This window comes from Phyllobates terribilis, unplaced genomic scaffold, assembly GCF_046119375.1.
Source record: "Phyllobates terribilis strain yellow unplaced genomic scaffold, ASM4611937v1 Scaffold_5__5_contigs__length_657084704, whole genome shotgun sequence".
NCBI lineage: Eukaryota > Metazoa > Chordata > Amphibia > Anura > Dendrobatidae > Phyllobates > Phyllobates terribilis.
Window position 1 is genome coordinate 35,808,967 of NW_027362765.1, and position 21,421 is coordinate 35,830,387.

A 21,421-nucleotide genomic window follows, 5' to 3' on the forward strand; every position below is an offset into this window, starting at 1 on the left:
AACATTTCATAATCTAACATTAGACCTGAGACAAGGAACCAGTAGAGTATTATATTCCACCCTCTTTGTTTTTCTCTGCCTCCCAAATATTATAATAAGCCACCAAAAATGTTATGGATGCCAAATGATGGCAATAAAAACTTTTACTCATCCTGCAAAAATCAAGATCCCACTTCCAGCCATCATCTTTCAATGGAAAAACTAAGGGTTTCCACTAGTGATGAGCGAGTGTGCTCATTTAACCCTTTAAACGAGCACGATCGGGTACTCGCCGACGGTATTTGTGACGTACTCTGCATCTAGGTTTGATCCGCCGCGGCTGCATGTGTTGCGGCTGTTAGACACATGCTCTCTCTTCACTAGTTTCCACATTATTAGTGGCTCAAAGGCTCTTGAAAAGCAACATTGCTTCCTTAACCTAATCCAGCAAAATCTGCTCTCCAAAAGACAAATATCCACCCCTACCAAGCCTTGTCGTGTGCCCAAACCACATTTGGCATCCATGTTTGGCACTGCTGTAGTGAGAAGAACCCACTTAAATTATGGCGTGTGTGGGTGTCCTGGATCACAATCTAGGCACTACGTGTTGTGTACTACTAGGACAACCTCTTCTTGAACTAAATGTTTGGCTCCAATAAAATACAAAAACCTATACTCACCTCCCATGCCAGTGCCACTCCAGCAGTGTCGGCACTATGGTCCAGGAGCTCTGGTGCGGTGTGGTGCCCAGCGCCCAATCAACGTTGGTGTCAATGTCTCCGCCTACGTACGGATTGAACATGAAAAGGAAGTCAGATCCGCTGCAGCCAGGACTTCCTCTTCATGTTCAATCCGTATGTATGCAGGGACAGTGACACCAGTGCTGATTGGGCGCCGGGAAACATGTGTTATAACACCGCACCAGAGCTCCGGGACCACGAGTGCAGACACCGTTGGAACGGCACTGGCATGGGAGGTGAGTATAGTTGTTTTTATTTTATCGGGGCCAAACATTTATTTCAAGAAGGGGGTGTCCTAGTATTGGACAACCCCTTTAAATTGCATATTTGCAATTTTCTCTCTGTAACACCCACCGTGTGCTAATTTCCAAAAAGTGCCTGTCAGGTCAAAATTTTCACTATACCTATAAATTAATTTTTGAGGAAAATGGAGACACTTTATGGATTTTCTACTCTTCTGGTTTTATGCCATTCTAACAATCTAGGAGTATGAAAACCGCACTCGCAAACTATTCCCGTTCCAAGTTGTCGGAGTCCTGCCATGTGCCCAAACAGTAGTGTACTACAATATATAGGGTATCATTGGATTAAGGAGAAATTTAAGAAGTTGCAAAAAAAAAAGTTGGGCCCACTTTTCCTATCGCCCTTGTGAATATGAAAAAAATTGGGGTTACATTAACATTTTAGTGAAGAAAAAAAGATATTTTTCATTTTTGCATTCCACTTTCTGCTAGCTCCTGTGAAGCACCTAAACAGTTAAAGTGGTTGTCCGGTCTTAGGATACAATTCTGCAGTCTCTCTTTGTGACTGCAGACTTGTGAATCCATGCTGTGAGAATTCTCTAGTGCCTGCGCAAGGGAGATATGCATACTTCCAGCCACATTCCGACTAGACGTATCTGGCGTTGCTCAATTCACTTGTATTGACAGAGGCAATGCACATCTAGTCGGCATATGACCGCATATATGCAAATCGCCTACTTGTGGTCACATGCCTGCCATGTGAGGATTCACAAGTTTGTAGTCACATTGCAGTCACATAGAGTGACTGCAGACTTGTACCCTAAGGCTGAACAACCCTTAAATTTCAGACGTACGGTTTATGATAGTGTGAGAAGAGAAATGTTCTAAAACATAGGCCCCTCCAAGTCACTTTAAAAGTGGTTTGGTCCCCCCAAAAATTAGATACGTGAATTTCCATGAACATATGAAAATTTGTTGCTAAAACGTTTAAGCCTTGTAATATCTTAAAAAAGATAAAAAGATGATTTGAAAATGCTGCCGATGTAAATTTGAAACACAGGAAATGCTAATTATTAACTTTTTTGTGTGGTTACACTATTGGTCACAAATTCAGTGATTGAACATTTCTAAGTCTTCTAAATTTTTTAGTAAATTTCAGATATGGTCATAAATTAATATAAAACCTAGCAACCAAAAAAAAACAAAAACAAAAAAAAAAACAACTCTCAAACACTGGAATCAGAAGAAACATCCAAGGTCATCACCATGTAAAGTAACGCTGGTCAGATTTGGAAAATGGGGCTTGGTTAGGAACAAAAAACTGGCTGCGGGAAGTGGTTTAATTAGAGTCTCTTGGGCGCCAGTGGCGTAACTTGAAGCTCATGGGCTCCAATGCCAAAGCTCCAACAAGGCCACCAACTATTGCAAGTCTATAATAGTAATAATCTTTTTTGCGAGCTAAAGGGACCTTTAGGCCCCCCTAGGATACAAGGCACAAGTGCAATTGCAACCCCTGCACCTATTATAGTTACACCCCTTTTGGGCACTAACTACTATAGACAAAAACTGTGACTATAGACAATAACTTATCTACTAAAATGATCACTCTCCACCCATACAGTCTTCATAATCAATGATTTATTAACCAGTGGTGAAACTTCTTTGGGTAACTTATGTATAGTGGCATGTAAAAGTTTGGGCACCCCTGGGTGAACAGTTAAGCAAGTTGAAGATTAAATTATTTCTACATACACACACACACACACAAACACACAGTATAGGTTTTCATTTTTTACATTTTAAAAATTACAAAAAAGAAAATGGGCCAATGCAAAAGTTTGGGCATCCTTGGAGATTTGTGTGCATAGATAACTTTGACCAAGATTTCAGACCTTAATTAGCATGTTAGGGTTATGGCTTGCTGACCATCATCATCATTAGGAAAGGTCAGGTGATGCAAATTTCCCAACTTTACAAAAAAACAACCTCCTAAACAGCAGCCATGGGTTCTTCTAAGCAGCTGCCTACACTCTCAAAATGAAAATGGTGGAGGCCCACAAAGCAAGAGAAAGCTACAAGAAGATAAAAAAGTGTTTTCAAGTTGTCCTTTCCTCAGTTCCAAATGTAATTAAGAAATGGCAGTGAAGATGAACAGTGGAAGACCAAGCAAAATTTCAGTGAGAGGATTGTTAGAGAAGCAAATCAGAACACCCGCTTGACTGCAAAAGACCTTCAGAAAAATTTAGCAGACTCTGGAGTTGTAATACATTGTTGTACTGTTCAGAGACACCTGCACAAATATGGCCTGCATGGAAGAGTCATCAGAAGAAAACTCTCCTGTGTCCTCACCATAAAATTCAGCGTCAGAGGTATGCAAAAGAACATCTAACATCGTAACAAACCTGATACGAAACAAGTCCTGTGGACCAATGAGGTTAAAATAGAACTCTATGGCCACAATGATCAAAGGTATGTGTAGAGTAAAAAGGCACAGAATTTCAGGAAAAGAACATCTCGCCAACCATTAAGCATGGGGGGTGGATCAATCATGATTTGGGGTTGTGTTGCAGCCAATGGCACGGGGAACATTTCACGGTTAGAGAGAAGAATGGATTCAATTAAGTTTCAACAAATTCTTGATGCAAGCATAGGACCATCTGTAAAAAGCTGAAGTTGAAAGTAGGATGGCTTCTACAAATGGATAATGATCCTATACACGTCAAAATCTGCAATAGACTACCTCAAAAGGCGCAAGCTGAAGGTTTCACAATGGCCCTCACAGTCCCCTGATCTGAACATAAATCTGTGGATAGACCTCAAAATAGCAGTGCATAAAAGAAGACCCAGGAATCTCACAGAACTTGAAGAATTTTCCAAGGAAGAATGGAAGAAAATCCCTCAAACAAGAATTGAAAGACTTGTCTGGCTACAAAAAGCGTTTACAAGCTGTGATACTTTCAAAAAGGGGTGTTACTATGTACTAACCATGCAGGGTGCCCAAACTTTTACAACGCCCCTCTTACCTTGGATCGGAGACCCCGCACTGTGTGAGCGCGGGGTCCCGATCGCTGCCATGACGACATCTGGGTCACCAGACATCAGGAAATTAGATAGATCGTGCACTGCTCACAATCTATCTAACTCATGCCAGTGCAGAGCTGGCAGCCTGCATAGCACAGGGATGCTGCTGCATCTCTATGCTATGCCAGCGAACAACCTGCAAAAAATAAAAGTCCCATAGGGGAACAAAGTGTAAAAGTAAAAGAAAGTGTCAGAAAGTGAAAAAAAAAAAAGGAAATATATATAAATAAATAAATAAATATATATATATATATATATATATATATATATATATATATATATATAAGAAAAAAATAATCAAAAAAAATAAAAATATACTTTACCCATAAATAAATATTATTATGAAAAAAGAACAATAAAAGTACACATATTTGGTATCGCTCCATCCGGAACGACCTGACCTATAAAACTGTCTCACTAGTTAACCTCTGTAGTGAACATGGTAAAAAAATAAAAAAACTAAGCATAAAACTATGCTTTATCATCCTATTGCCAATTAAAAAATGGAATAAAACGCGATCAAAAAGAAGAATGTAAATAAAAATGGTACCGCTGAAAACTTCATCTTGTCCCGCAAACAAACAAGCCGCCATACAGCTATACAGCTCCATCAGCCAAAAAATAAAAAAGTTATAGAGATCAGAATAAAGCGATGCAAAAAAATGTCTTTTTTCTATAAAATAGTTTGTATAAAAGCGTCAAAACATAAAAAAACGGTATAAATGTAGTATCGCTGTAAACGTACTGACCCAAAGAAAAAAAGCTGCATTATCAATTTTACCACACAGGGAACAGCATAAGAAAAACAACAACAAAAAAAAAACAATTCCTGAATTGTTGTTTTTTGTTTATTCTGCCTCACAAAAATCAGAATAGAAAGCGATCAAAAATTGTCACGTGCCCGAAAATGGTACCAATAAAAGTGTCAACTTGTCCAGCAAAAAACAAGCCCTTAAATGACTCTGCCGGCCAAAATATGGAAAAATGATTGCAAGAACTAGTCTTTGCAAAAAAAAGCGTCTTTTAGTGTGTGACAGCTGCCAAACATAAAAACCCGATATGAATCTGGTATCGCTGTAATCGCACCGACCCGAAGAATAAAGTTGTCTAATCACTTATACCGCATGAGGAATGACTTAAAAAATAAACTCTAGGGCTAGGGTTGTGCTAGGGGTAGGGTTGTGTTGGGGTTGTATTAGGGTTGTGGTTAGGATTTTTTCAAAATTAAAGAAAGAAAAAAAAATGATAACGATATGGCGACTAGTGTTGAGAGCAAGTGCTCGCTACTCGAGTTTGCATCGGGTGCTCTGATGCGCACCGTGCTCGAGTGACAGCTCGAGTCTTCGCCCCATATGTTTCGCAGCTGTTATACGGCCAATAAAACAGCACGGGGATTGCCTGCCATGCACGAGTGATCCCCGCATGTTTTTTTTGGGTGTCTAACAACCTTGAAACATGCAGGGCGGGGACTCGAGTATGTCACTCGAGCACCTGCGATACATGATGCATACCCGAGTACCTGATGCAAACTCAAGTAGCGAGCACTTTCTCTCAAGACTAATGACAACATATTCAATATGATGACCTAATGTTATAAAATTCTGAGTCTTACATCTGGGTTCAAAATGTTCACTATACCCCTTGATAAAATCCTTGGGGGGTCTAATTTCCAAAATGGGGTCACTTATGGGGGGTTTCTACTGTTTACTCATAATCTGGTGTCCGCTCGGTTACAGACAATTTTACGTTCAAAAAGTCACACAGTGCTCCTTCTCTTTTGAACCCTGCCGTGAGTCCAAACAGTGTATTTTTCCCACATATGAAGTATTGAGGTACTCAGAAGAAATTGCACAACAGTTTTTGTCGTCCATTTTCTCCTCTTACCCTTGTGAAAATAAAAAATTTGGGGCTAAAAGATAATTTTTGTGGAAAAAGTTAATTTTTTTTATTTTCACGGCTCTATGTTATAAACTCCTGTGAAACACCTGGGGGTTCAGGGTGCTCACCGCACATCTAGAGAAGTTCCTTGAGGGGTCAGTTGTGGGCGGTTTCCACTATTTAGGCACATTAAGGGCTATCCAAACACGACATGGCGTCCACTAATTATTCAAGGAAATTTTACATTCAAAAAGTCAAATGGCGCTCCTTCCCTTCCGAACCCTGCAGTGTGCCCAAACAGTGGTTTTCCCCCACATATGGGGTGTCTGCTTACTCAGGAGAAATAGCACAACAAATGGTATGGTGCAATTTCTCATGTTACCCTTATGAAAAGCTAAATTGGGGGCTGAAAAACATTTTTGGAGGAAAAATGTGAAAATTTTATTTTTACGGCTCAATGTTATAAACTTCTGTGAAGCACCTGACGGGTTAATAAACTTCTTGAATGTGGTTTTGAGCACCTTGATGGGTGCAGTTTTTAGAATGGTGTCACTTTTGAGTATTTTCTGTCATAAAGGCACCTCAAAGTCACTTCAAATGTGATGCGGTTCCAAAAAAATGGTTTTGTAAATTTTGTTGGAAAAATGAGAAATCGCTGGTCAACTTTTAACCCTTATAACTTTCTAACAAAAAATTGTGTTGATGTAAAGTAGATATGTGGGAAATGTTAATCATTAACTATTGTGTGTGACATATTTCTCTCATTTAAGGGCATGAAAATTCAAAGTTTGAAAATTGCAAAATATTCCAAATTTTTGCTAAACTTCTGTTTTTTTTCACAAAGTAACGCAACTCATATCGAAGAAATTTTATCACTATCATGAAGTACAATCTGTCACGAAAAAACAATCTCAGAATCAGGGGGATCCATTGAAGCGTTCCAGAGTTATTACCTTAAAAAGTGACAGTGGTCAGAATTGTAAAAACTGGCCTCGTCATTAACGTGCAAACCACCTTCGGGGGTAAAGGGGTTAAGTCTCTACGTACCAATGTTACTTCACATTGCACAGAAACAACAAAGGGAGGGAATCTAACTGTGCTCTCAGGATGGACTCCTGGAAATACAATTACCGGTAAGTCTAATTACCGCTTTCCAGGACGTCCCCCTGACAGCACCATGGAGAATACCAAAGTACTACCCTAGGGTAGGACTACCGCAGGGACTTCCTGCCAAACGCCATTCGTTGTCCTGCCAGCACATCTAGATTATAGTGTTTGGAAAACGTACTCAAACTTGACCATGTTGCGGCTGTGCATATCTGTTCCACCAAGGCCCCCCCTCCCCCTCTCTGACCCTGAAGTGGAAACCGATAGGGTTGAATGGGCTTTCAACCCCCTCCGGGGGATTTCCCTTCTACTGTATAGGCCAGACCCATCGTGGACCTAATCCATTTTGCACTCTTTTTATTAGAAGCTTTTTTCCCCTTATTTTTGCCCCCATATTGGATAAACAAGTTGTGGTCCTGTCTCCAGTCCCGGGTGGCCTCTAGATAACAAATGACTGTTTGCCTGACATCCAGGGAGTGGAAAAATTGCTCCTTCTGACTTTTGGGGTGCTGACAAAATGATGGTAGGACAACCTCCTGATTTATGTTTTTTGTAGACACCACTTTAGGTAGAAAGGCAGGGTTGAACCTAAGTACTATTCTGTCCTCATATCTGTAGATATGGATCTTTAATGAATAATGCCTGTAACTCTCCCACCCTTTTAGTGGTGATGATGGCCACCAGGAAAGCTGCTTTAAAGGTAAGCCTGCTGATGCTCAATTCACTGGCTGGTTCATATGGGTGTTTGCATAGGGAGTTAAGTACTAGGTTAATATACCATGGTGGAACTGATTTCTTTACCCAGGGTTTTACTCTCTGAACTGCCCTAGAAAATCTAGCTATCCAGGGATGAGAGGCTAGGTGAGTGTCAAAAAACACATTTAGGGACAAAATCTGGTCTCTCAGCGTACTCGGCCTTGTTGAAATCTGCCTGCAAAAAAATTGGATATTAGGATGTTTACGGCTGACTCCTCACATTCCTAACAGATTTTTTGGTATATGGCCGAGGTAACCGGCTTTTGGCTTGCCTGCAAAGTCGATATTACTTGGTCTGAAAGCCCCTGGGACCTCAGGATCCATATCGAAAGGTGCAATCTGTCCACATTCTGGTAATAGGCTGGACCTTGGTGAAGGAGATCATACCTTACAGGAAGCAAGATGGGTTCATCCAGGGCCATCCTGACCAATAGAGGGAACCAGCTCCTCTTCGGCCAAAAGAGAACTATTAAGATTATTTTTGCCTGATGCTCCTGCACCTTTCTCAGAACCCTTGGAATTAAGGGTAGTGGAGGGAAGGCATACGAAAGGTCTTCATTCCATTCCTGGGATAGTGCATCGATCCCTTCTGGGTTGTTTCGGGGATTTAGGGAATAGAATCTCTTGGCCTTTGTGTTCTCCCTGGTCGCAAAGAGGTCTATCTGCGGGATACCCCAACGGAGACACAACCCAAGAAACACTTCCCCATTTAGTTCCCATTCTATGGGTAAGATCCTCTGTCTGCTTAGGAAGTCTGCCAACTGATTTTGGGCCACTTTTAGGTGGACAGCAAAAATTGATAGGACCGTCTTTTTTATCCAAAGGAATATTTTTGGAGCTAGGCCCTGGAGCAGTGAATGTCTTGGCCCTCCTTGGTGACGCAAAAAAAGGTACCATCGTCATATTGTCCGACAGGACATTTACATGTTTGTTTTGCCCCAGAGAATGATTGCGCCGGAGGACTTCCCATAAGACACAAAGCTCACGGTAGTTTGATGATCTGGAGTGAACCTCTGGAAGCCAGATCCCCTGAAAAAATCTTCCTTCTATGTGGCCGCCCCAACCTGACTGACTCACGATGGTGGTGATTACTATGAACGGGGAGGAGGTCCAAGCTATCCCCACCGCATGGTTTTTTGGAACAGTCCACCAGACCAGAGACCTTTTTACTACTCGGGAAAGGGGCATCACCTTGTCTAGGGACATCTGCCGTCTGTCCCAGGCCAACAGAACAGCCTTTTGAAGTTCTCTGGTATGAAACGGATTCCATCTGACATAGGGGATACAGGCTGTCATCAAGCCGGGGATTCTCATTGCACTCCTGATTGAGCAACAATCTTTTGAGAAGTGACATATCTTGTCTCTTATTGACCTCTGCTTTTCTACCGGTAGAAATGAGGTCCTTAGATGGGATCTAAGGTAACCCCGAAAAGACCTTCCTGGTCCCTGGTGGTAGGTCTGACTTTTCCCAATTTATTAGCCAACCCAACCTCTGAAAAGTGGAAATTGAAAATTCTATGTGCTCTAGGAGCTCCTGACGTGAACTTGCCACTAGCAGGAAATCGTTGAGGTAGGGGACCACGATAATCCCTGCTTCCCTTAAATAGGCAACAATTTCTGCTACCAGCTTCATGAAAACCCACGGAGCCGAGGCCAGGCCAAAAGGAAGAGATTGAAACTGAAAATAATGGATTTGACCCCGGGATTTTATCCCGAATCTTAGATATTTTTGATAGCGCCGATGAATGGAAACATGGTACTATGCTTTCCGTAGATCTAGCGTACACATCACCGTGTCTCTGTCTATCACAGAAATGGTTGACCTGATTGACTCTATTTTGAAACGTTTGTATCTTACTCAAAGATTTAATGGTTTTAGGTTTATTATCGTACAGGTCTTCCCGGAGGGCTTCCTGATAGAAAAGAGACTTGAGTAGTACTCCTGGAATGTTTCCCCTTGGGAAACCTGAACTATGGCTCCTATTTTTAATAGATCCTGAATTTCCGACCACATATGAAAGGGATCGGCCAAGGGCTGGGAATCGGTTAGGATAAATCTCTCTGGTAGGAACTGGGAAAACTCTTTCCTGTAGCCCGATGATATAGTTCTTAGAACCCACTGATCTCGCAAAATCTCCTGCCAGACCCCGATGAATGACCTTAGATGCCCCCCCCCACACATGGCGTCTTTGTCTTCCTGAACCTGACCCCGAGCCAAAAGGGGGGCCTCTACCCCCTTTTCCTTTGGGGTAATTTAATCTACCAGATTTCCCTTTGTGATGTAGCAGACATCCCTTTAATGGTTCAATGTGTTTGAAGGACCATGTACCTTCCCCTTTAACTGACTGGTCACATGACCGTGACATCACACAGGTCCTTATGCACACAGTTAAGGTCCTATCTGTGGGTGTGTGTGCGTGCTGCAGTATATATAAACCCTAGTGTGTTCCTGTGTGGGGGTGTTCCGGTGTGTAGGAGTTCCTGTGTGTTGGGAGCTCCTGTGTGGGCACCGTGTGAGAGACACGAGGCAGTTCCCTGTGTGTATGGGGGGGGAACACCGCTCGTGTGAGGCCTGGTGAGGCCTGGTGGACTCCGGTGGAGGTGAAGCCTGGATCCCTGTGTGTGTGTGGCAGATGCCAGTAAGCCTCGGAGTGCCACACAAGCGTCCTGAAAGGTGAAGCCTGGATATGTGTAGTATGCCAGTAAACCTTAAAGGGAGTGACGGCTGGAACGAGGCTGTTCCCTGTGTGTGTGTGTGGGAACACCGCTCGTGTGAGGCCTGGTGGACTCCGGTGGAGGTGAAGCCTGGATTCCTCTGTGAGAGTGTGAGGGATGCCAGTAAGCCTCGGAGTGCCACACAAGCGTCCTGGAAGGTGAATCCTGGGTATGAGAGGTGTAATACGCCAGTAAGCCTTAAAGGGAGTGACGGCTGGAGACCACGTGTGGGAAGCTGTAGAGCCACAGCGGTGGCGTAGGAAAGAGGACTGTTACAGCTGAAGCCGGCGAAGGTAATACTCTTGTGTGTTATGGACATTTATATGGACATTGTGTTAGTATTAACTTGCGGAAGGCTGTAATTAGAGCCAAGTGGGCCGGTCTGCCACTTGGGCTCGTGGACTTTATGTGTGTGAACTACGGTTTATGGAGTTAATAAACTGCTGAGTTGAGAAACACCGAGAAATATGGCTGGTGTGCACTGATTGACGCAGCGAAGCGAGTATCCCCCAGGATAATAAGTAGCGCTGCCTTACATGTGGTTTGAGAGTGCGGGCAGCTGCAGTCTGGTTGCTGGGAGCAATTGCAGTCTGGTTGCTAGGGGCAATTGCAGTCTGGTTGCTGGGAGCAACTGCACAGGTCGATGAGTGTGGTGGAGCATCTGGCTGCAACTCGGCGGGGTTGAGAAGGTCGTCGTCGCACTCAAACCTGGTTTGCTGTGGCTCGGCGGGGTTCACGAAGTTCAAAGCATCTTACTGCAACTCGGCAGGGTTGCGAAGATTGACATCGCACTCAAATCCTGTTTTGCGGTGGCTCGGCGGGGCCACGAAAATTTTTTCAGGGAGAGCGGTGAAGTTCAAGTGTGAACAGTGTACCATGATGGCTGTGAGCAAAGCTGCAGAGGTGTCTGGAGCTATTGAGCGTTTGAAGGGCCGGAGCAGGTATTTGAGAAACTCTTACAGGACATGGTTCGGGAACCACAGGAGCTGTGGGCACCGTATAGAATGGCGGCAGTGGACCATTCTATGGACTCTCCGGGGGCGCCCGTGTTGTCCCAGAGTGCCCGGGGAGGTGGTAAGAGATCTTGTGAACTGAGTCCTAAGACTGTCGCTGATGTTTTGTGTAAAAATTCCCTTACAGGTGTGGTTGTTAAAAAGGGGGCGGATTTTCACAAGAGTGTGGAGTGTAGAAAACTGGAAATTGTTGATGATTGAGGGTGGGTACCTCCTAAAAATGACAAGGTGACCGTTAATAACGGGGTAGCTCCAGTGGAAGGGGGTGAAGTCAAAGGGGGAGGTGACCTGGTAGTCCACAACATCATGGGAAGTGACACAGACCCCATAGCTGACGGTGACACTACGGAAGTAGAAGGAGAGGTCAGTCAGGAGGGGCTAGACGAGGGGAGAGAGTCCACCTCTCGTCGTAGACGGCGCAGGGGCCACAAAAAGGTTGCTCTTGTACTCTTTGCTGAAAGTGAAAGTAAAGAAAATGTAATGGTGTGTGCCATTGTTTCAAGTGTTGATCCTACTTCAGAGGCAGAAGAGGAGGTGACGGACCTGGAGAACGTGTCCTCAGACCAGCGGAGCCTGGAGTCTGAAAGGCAGAGGGTATACCAGGTTGTGAAGAACTTACAGCGAGATCTAAAGGGGAGCAACGAGGAAGTTGTCCAGTGGAAGGAGATGTTCCACGCAATTAAGGAGGACCGCCGCAAAATCAAGGAAGAGGTGTTGCAGTTGAAGCTTGAGAAGGAGGCGCGGCAGGATGGTGTTTCCGGACGTGAACAAATCCTAGAACGACTGCGCAAACAGCTCAACCAGGAGCTGTGTGACTCCAAGAAGGAGTGTGGTGAACGCAGTAGGGAATTGCAACAGAGTGAGAGAGATTATGAGGATCTCCTCAAAGTGAAGGAAAAACTAGAGGAGGATAAGGCGGGTGCAGAGCAAGTGCGCCAAGTGGTTGAGACCACTCTGCAAGACACCCGTGAGGAGAATGATGATCTCCGGGGAAAGACCCTAGATCTGGAAGCTCAGGTGAAGGAGCTACAGATGTCCTGTGATACTCTCCAGAAGGCGGAGACGTACCTTAAGGAAACAGTCAGCAAGATGGAAGCTGAGCGAGAGAAGATGGAGGAGTCCATCGGAAAAGCCACAGACCAGGGCCAGGAGTTGACCGCTGGTGATGGGAGGTATGAAGCAGATACCTCCTCGAGTGATGTGGGCTCGGAGGATTCGGTGGATATCGGAGCAGAGATCAAGCAGCTCAAGGAGTTGCTACAAGCCCAGTGGACGCAAGAGAAGCGTGAGAGACTGGCTATGGAGAGCCGAGTGGGCGCATTGGAGACGGAGAGGTCTGAGAGAGCTCTGTTGCTGGAAGAGCAGTTGAAGCAGGAAGAGCTTCAGAGATGGACTGCTGAGAGGCGAGTAACTGAGCTGGAAGGAGAAGTTTTAGAGCTCAAATGTCGTCTAGCAAAGTGTCACGTGGTGAACGAAGTCTCCTTGGAGAAGGGAAAAGGCAAACAAGTTGCACTTACTCCCTTAGACCATGAGAAGGTGGACCTGAGGAGAGCTAAGAGTATGGTGTTGGAAGATAAAGGTGAAGTGGAGGTGGTCAAGACGAAAAGTTGTGAAGTTGTAGCTGTGAGTCAGCTCAGGGGAAGCTTCCAGGGTGAAGAAGCTGGAAGTCAGTTGTCCCTGAAACCTGAGCTGGTTGATCGTCTGGAAACCACTGGTGAGACCGAAACGTCTCGGTACAAGTGCCTCGTAGATGTACCCGAGGACTTGAGGGAAGAATGCACTCGTGAGTTCGTGCATGAGGAGTTTAAGAAGGCCGTGGGAGCCTGTAAGGTGTACTTGACCTCAGAGGCTAGACAGCTGGTGGTCCTGTCCACGACTGAAGTCAAAGTGAAGAGGGTGGCGATCCTGAGTGACATACATTGGCGATGTATTCGCACGAAGCGGTTTCTCCGGTTGAAGACGGAGCAAGTCGCTAGACAACTGGAGCTGATGAGAAAGGCTCACAGTCTGCGAGAAGAGGTCATCCGGGTGCCTCGTGTTCTGGTGAGAGAGCTCATTGGGAGAAATGGCCGAGCCATGCTGATGATGGTGAAGAAGTCTGGTGTGGTAAAAGTAAGCAGTCCACGTGATCGTCGGGACTGGATGCCGGATGAAGACGGCATGGTGTCGTTCTACGCTGTAGGAACGGAAGAAAGTCTTGCAGATATGAGCATGCTGGTGGAGTACCGAGTGACCTACCTGCGAGAGGTGGAAAAGTTGAATCTCGCTAGACTGCGAGTGGATAGACAGCATCATCTGAGCAGCAGAAGATGGCAGCCGTCTAGAAAGGGTGAGACCAGACAGAGAAAGAGCTCCCTAAATATCAGAACAGCTGAGGTTAGGGACCTTTCAAGATGTCCTGGGAGTGGGTTTGGAGGTAGTGAGACCTCCAGTGACTCAGGGTTGAGTGGCCCATACAATCGACCCAATAGAGGAAGGAACTATGTAGAGTCACACTGTTGTATTGACCGCTGGGAGCGGGGGAGCCGCTGGGAGCGGGGGAAGTCTGACAAGTTTACGACCCGGAAATGTGACTTGACGGAGTCGATGACATTGACAGATGGTAGGTCCCTAAGGAGTGGGCTAATGTCAATGACTAATGTTCCAGGGGCTGGGCAACGCAAGGGTCAAGTGCATGGTCTCAGTGTGAACTGTGGGATATAGACTATTTGTGTATATTATGTGTTCAACCCCACAAGTTTGAACAGAGGGGGGGGAATATGTGATGTAGCAGACATCCCTTTAATGGTTCAGTGTGATTGAAGGACCATGTACCTTCCCCTTTAACTGACTGGTCACATGACCGTGACATCACACAGGTCCTTATGCACACAGTTAAGGTCCTATCTGTGGGTGTGTATGCGTGCTGCAGTATATTTCCGAAAGTTCTTCACCGATTGCTTTGAAATTTTGACACAACGTTGCATTCGAATACACGCATGTTTTTATATACCTACTATGGTTTTTATATACCAGCTGTTGGACGTAAAAGCAACAGCGAGAGGTGGTGTTTCGAGCTCAGTCCCAGGCTGGCTCTCCCTGGCCGCCCGGTATTCTCCCCCCCCACTAGTGACATCTCATTCATAAACCCTTCTCCCTCTCCTTCATTTGCCCCAGCTGTTGCCTGTGCTCTGCTCTTTTCTTGTCCCCCGTGGGGGTTGAGGGGAAGGGAATGACGAGACCATCTGTTCGAGGCCTGAAAGATGCTGCTGCTCTCCGGCATAGCTGCTGCTGCGGCTTCTTCTTCTCCGGCAGGTGAGTCTTATTTCCGACTGCACAACAACAAGCGGGGGAGTGAGGGAAGGAGAGAGGGAGGCACAGGCCGCGGCCTCCGCTCTGGGCGCTGAGCTGGGCCTGAGCCTCGCAGCAGTGGGCGGATAGCTAGTGAGTGCAAATCCCACTGCGCCACCAGCGCTGTGATCTTGCCGGTAACCAGCCCGGGACAAGTCAAGCGGATCACCGGCTCCTCCTCTGCTGCCGCCTGCCTTTATCTCTGCGCCCCCTCCTGTCACATTCCCTCTGTACTAGGGAATTGCATAACTAGAAATCCCTGACATCACTGGCTCCATTGTGACACCTGACAGCAAGTACCGACCTCTTTAGAGACGTGAAGAGTACAGGCCTACAGAGGTCACAGGGTACAGGCTGCCACCATGCCTGCCTGAGGGGCACAACTATCAACAGAGCCATCATTGCCCCATCTGATATATATATATCTATATAAATAAAAATGTAAGTGTATATATATATATTGTAAGGTGGCTAATGGTCACATAGTCAATGGGAGGTATGTGTCACAGAGATGGCTGGTCTCTGTGATGTAGCCCGGAGTGTTTCTTTAGTGCACGCGCACACTAAGAGTACTAATTGGTGCACTTGGGAGACGGGTTACAGGTTGCTAGGAGAGAATGTGCGGGTCCAGCAACCCACATACCTCACCTCTGGATGTGGTTAACAGCCTATAAAATGGAGGCTGTTTGGCACATGTTCTGTGTGTCTGGAGGGAGAAGGCGTCTTGTGTGTGGTTGTCTCCAGATTGGGCTGTGTACTGGATGCCTGCCAGCCTGTGTGACCACAGTGCTGGATAACCAGAGTTTTTTGCTAAACGGACTGTTTCTTTTGTTTTTGCCTTCACTTGTTTGCACTTTTGCTTTTGCACAGTTTATGAAGCCAATAAACCGTTATGGACACTTAAAGGAACATGCCCCCTCTTTTTCCTCTCATCGCACCCAAGTGAGTACGATCCCTACAATTGGTGGAGAATGCGGGCAGCATTCCCAGCAGACACGTGTCACTGCTATAAGAAGGACTGCATGACCTGGGTGAAGTCTGCCATAAGCCAGCAAGTGACACCGGACAAGATGGAGGACCTGCTCAAGCATCTGTTGCAGGCACAGCAAACGCAGCATCAACAGCAGATGGCGCAACAGGAAACCACCAAATTGCTTATACAGCAGCTCCAGCAGCAGGCTCAACAGGACCAGAGCCGACAACAGCAGCAGCAGATCGATTTGCTACAGAGGCGATCCGTGGCTCGGCAACAGCTCCGACGACAAGGTCAGTGGGCGATTTTTCCATCCGGAAGGCGGTAAGGGGAACCCTGCAGAAAATGACCCCGGGGGATGACGTTGAGGCCTTTCTGACAGTGTTTGAAAGGGTCACCGAGAGAGACTTCCGCCAGAGCAGTGGGCAGAGGTGCTGGCGCCATACCTGACAGGGGAGCCCCAAAAAGCGTATTATGACCTAGCTTTGCAGGACACTAAGGAGTATGGCAAGCTAAAGACCGAGATTCTGGCGCGCTTGGGGGTGATAATGACTGTCAGGGCACAGCAGGTCCACCGCTGGGCGTATCACCGGGACAAACCTCCTCGCTCCCAAATGTTTGACCTTTTGCACCTGGTCCAAAAATGGCTGCAGCCGGAGTCCTCTACGCCTGCGCGGATGGTAGAGCAAGTGGTAATGGACCGATTTGTGAATTTCCTGCCGAGGCCAATACAGACTTGGGTTGCCCAGGGTGATCCCCAGAATGCAGATGAACTGATTGGACTGGTCGAGAGATACCAGGGGATTAAGGGTTCCTTGGAAAGGCAGGCCACTCCATACTGGGGAGACCCAACAGGGGCCGGAGACCCAAAAGGGGGTGGGACGTCCTCGGTCCAAAGGGGCGAGGGAGGTGATGCCCAAGGTCCCTATGGGTGATATTTGCTGGAGGTACCACGACTCAGGTCATATTGCTGCCCGTTGTCCCCTGATCCCCGAGCAGATGGACTGCAGCATGGGACGCCGCTGCTCGTATTATGCGTATCTGGCCTGCAGTGTGAGGGGCCACAAGTGTGTCCTGTGAAAGTGAATGGGTGGCAGGTAAAGGCCCTGCTAGACTCCAGGAGTCTGGTGACCCTTGTGAGGGCCACCGTTCCTCTCCGACTGATCCCGGGGAAAAAAGTCGGCATACGGTGCATTCATGGCGATGCTAAGGGCTATCCCATGGCCAGAGTGGACATTGAAACAGCCCACGGTACTGAGTCCCACGAAGTCGGCGTCGTTCAGGACTTGTTGCACCCCATCATTATAGGCTGTGACTTTTGTTTGTTTTGGGATCTGTGGGGAAGGGTTCGAGGTTCGCTGGTGAGGTTAAGAAACCAGGTAACCCTGGAGAGGTATCACCACATCCAGAGTCAAACTGGTTTCCCTTTTGTGTTCTTGTGGAGGATGAAGAGGTAGTGCCCCCTGAGTCTGATATTCCGGAGTTAGAGGTGACCAGCGAGAATTTTGGGTCTGCCCAACATAAGGACCTAACTTTGAAGGAAGCCTTCAATAATATCACTGTTATAAATGGGGTTGCACAGGAGCCAGGGGCTGACACAAGGTTTCCCTATTTTATGATAAGTGGGGAATTGTTGTACAGGGTTACGAAAGTGAGGGAAGAGCTGGTGGAACAGTTAATAGTGCCGGGTCCTTATAGACGGAAGGTGTTGGACATGGGCCCATTCGCATATCTTGGGGGGATATCTAAGGGTGGTAAAAACACAGGAACGGATTATGCAGAGGTTCTATTGGTCCGGGTGTCACCGGGAAATATTAAAATATTGCAGGTCCTGCCCTACATGCCAGTTGACTGCCCCCACCTCTCACTTTCGAAATACCCTTGTGCCATTTCCCATTATTGAAGTGCCTGTGAAGTGAAAACCATTTCCGGTGACTACTACTTGAAGCTCATCAAGAGAATGCCAAGAGTGTGCAAAGCAGTCATCAAAGCAAAAGGTGGCTACTTTGAAGAACCTAGAATATAAGACATATTTTCAGTTGTTTCACACTTTTTTGTTAAGTATATAATTCCACATGTGTTAATTCATAGTTTTTATGCCTTCAGTGTGAATGTACAATTTTCATAGTCATGAAAATACAGAAAAATCTTTAAATGAGAAGGTGTGTCCAAACTTTTGGTCTGTACTATACTTCAGAAGATGGTCGGCTGAAGTGGAATGGAATGACTCGGCATTAAAATGTCTGTTTCTTGCTGGTCTAGGTGAAAGGGTTAAGGATCTGCTGATTGCCTTCCCAACACCTGGAACCTTGCAGGAGGCAATGCAATTAGCTATACGTGTGGACAGGAGACTGCGTGCTAGGATTAATGAGGAGAAATCTACTGCTATGGCAGCTCCTAGTTTTCAGAGGGTCTGCTTGGAAGGTGGAGAACCGATGGAGATTGGGGCGATGTCACCCCATTCTCAGGAAAAAGACTGCAGGTTTGCTAAGGGATTATGCTTTTATTGCGGTAAATCTGACCACTTTATTAAGAACTGTGTGCTTCGTTTGAACAAAGAGAAAAAAAGGTCAGTTTCGCCCCTTATAGCTTGTTTAAACTCAAAGGGAGTATTTCTTTCTGGGAGCACCTCATTTCAGGAGGAGTTGATTGAATTTCGGGTATTTGTGGATTGTGGTTCTACACTCAATGTGATTGATAAGGGATTTTTGGAAAAATTTAAATTAGAATCCAAACTTTTGTCATCTCCTATTTCTGTGGTTGCTGTTGATGGCTCTCCTTTGAAATGTATTACACACAAGGTTTTGGAATTTCCCCTCACCATTAATGGTATTCACCAAGAGAATTTGGATTTGGCGGTATTAAATAATTTGCCTTCTCCAGTGGTTTTGGGGTTACCTTGGTTAAAATTGCACAATCCTGTACTGGACTGGTCTACCAATGAAATTAAGTCTTGGAGTCTTAAGTGTTATGATAAATGTTGTAACGGTCGCATTGCTGCTGTGGAAAAAGGGGAATTACCGGTATCTATTCAGGATTTTTGGAAGGTTTTTTCTGAGGAGGAGTCGCAAGTTTTGCCTCCTCATAGGGACTATGATTGCACCATTGAGTTTGTCCCTGGAGCTACTCTTCCCAAGAGTGGCTTATTTAATCTGACTATCCCTGAGAGAAAGGCCTTGGAGGAATACATACAGACAAGCTTGGCCGCCGGTCACATTAGACCTTCTATGTCTCCTGTGGCTGTTGGATTTTTTTTTTGTAAAAAAAAAGGACAGCGGTTTACGTCCATGTCTGGACTTTCGCGAAATTAATAAAATTACCGTACGCAATTCCTACCCACTGCCATTAATTCCTGACTTGTTCAACCAGTTAGTGGGGGCCAAGTGGTTCTCTAAAATTGATCTCCGGGGGGCATACAATTTGTTACGAATGAAGGATGGTGATGAATGGAAAACTGCTTTTAACACTCCGGTGAGTCATTTTGAGAATCTGGTTATGCCTTTTGGTCTTACCAATGCACCAGCGTTTTTTCAGAACCTTATTAATGACATCCTAAGACGATTGATCGGTAAGAATGTGGTGGTGTATTTGGATGACATTTTGATTTATTCGCCGGATCTGGAGTCTCATTGGCAGAGCGTACGTGAGGTATTGCAGTTATTAAGTGACAATTCACTTTTTGCTAAGCTGGAGAAATGTGAGTTCGCTGTGCAGAGAATTAGTTTTTTGGGCTACATTATCTCCAGCGAGGGCTATGAGATGGACCCGATGCAGGAATGGCCTAGGCCTATGGGTTTGAAATCGATACAGAGAGTTTTGGGTTTCGCCAATTATTACAGAAAATTCATTAAGAATTTTTCTATAATTGTTAAGCCGCTGACCGATATCACCAGGAAAGGTGCAAATACGGTTCAGTGGACTACTGAGGCCATTGAAGCTTTTGTGTATCTCAAGGAGAGGTTCAGTTCTGTCCCCATCCTTATGCAGCCTGATGAGACCAAGCCTTTTTTGGTCGAGGTTGATGCTTCTTCGGTGGGGGTCGGTGCTGTTTTGTCTCAGGAAAACAAGGATGGAGTACATCCCTGTGCCTTTTTTTCAAAAAAATTTTCTGAGACCGAACCTAATTACGATGTTGGTAATCGGGAATTGCTGGCTATTAAACTCGCATTTGAACATTGGCGTCATCTCTTGGAAGGTGCTAAATTTCCCATTCAGGTATTCACTGATCATAAGAATCTGATCTATCTTGATGATGCCAAGCGCTTGAATGCCCGTCAGGCTAGGTGGGCACTTTTTTTTTCGCGGTTTAATTTTTCTGTTACTTACATCCCGGGTACCAAGAATGTAAAAGCTGATGCTTTATCTCGCAGCTTTTCTCCCATGGTTGGTACCGAGGAGGAGGAGAGCATTTTACAGGAAGGTGTTGTGATAGCAGCATTGGACTCCATTTTGGAAGATGGGATTCTGAAAGCCCAGGAGGATGCCCAGTCTAACACTCCCCATGGGAGGTTGTTTGTGCCTAGGAACTTTAGGAGAGATTTGTTTGTGGAGTGTCATGAGTCTCGGTTGGCAGGTCATCCAGGAATTTCTGAGACCAAGAGACTTGTGGGTCGCAGTTTTTGGTGGCCTGGGTGGCAGAAGGAAGTCATTAAGTGGGTGCGTCAATGTACTGTGTGTGCTAGATCTAAGTCTTCACATGCTCCTGCTGCGGGGTTGCTTTGCCCTCTGGAGGTTCCTAGTGCACCTTGGACGCATCTTGCTATGGATTTTATTACTGACCTTCCTGCCTCTGAGGGTTTCACTGTCATCTGGGTGGTCGTGGACCGTTTTAGCAAGATGTGTCACTTGGTTCCTTTCATCAAACTGCCCTGCACTAAGACACTCGCTAAGGCTTTTGTTAAGGAAATTGTCAGACTCCATGGCGTTCCTACCGACATTGTTTCCGATAGGGGACCTCAGTTCGTGGCTCGTTTTTGGCGTGCCTTTTGTGACAGGTTGGGAGTTCATTTGTCATTTTCATCTGGGTATCATCCTGAGTCTAATGGACAGACAGAAAGAAAGAACCAGGATATTGAACAGTTTTTGCGTTGTTTTGTGGCTGACAATCAGGAGGGGTGGTCTGAGTTTCTGCCACTTGCTGAATTTGCTCTGAACAACCATACATCCTCTTCTGCTGGGTGTTCTCCCTTTTTTTGTTGTACTGGGAGACATCCGTCATTTGGGTCATTCTCCAAATTGGTATCGGCTGTGCCGGAGGAGAATTTTTCCGATGATTTGGCGAGAGTTTGGACTGATGTACGTTGTAACCTTCAAGAGGCTAACAAAAAATCTAAGAGGTACTTTGACAGGAAACGTCAAGAGGTTTTGTTTACGGTTGGTGACATGGTTTGGTTGTCCTCTAAGAATCTGCGGTTGAGGATTCCTTCTAAGAAATTGGGCCCAAAGTTTGTAGGGCCGTTTAAGGTACTTCAGGTAGTTAACCAATCTGCTGTTAGGTTGGAGGTTCCCACCTCCTGGAAGATTAGTCCGGTGTTTCATGTTTCCTTATTGAAAAAAGCTGATGTTTCGGATAGGGACGCCACTGTCTCTGTTCCTCCGGTGGTGGAA

The 21,421-nt window shown here is 45.7% G+C and overlaps 1 protein-coding gene across 1 annotated transcript in view; it reads right to left on the reverse strand.

The window, feature by feature from the left end:
* LOC141270677 (uncharacterized) overlaps positions 1-21,421 on the reverse strand; it is a 30,232-nt gene that overhangs the window by 3,504 nt on the left and 5,307 nt on the right. The gene's annotated exons all lie outside the window — the stretch shown is intronic.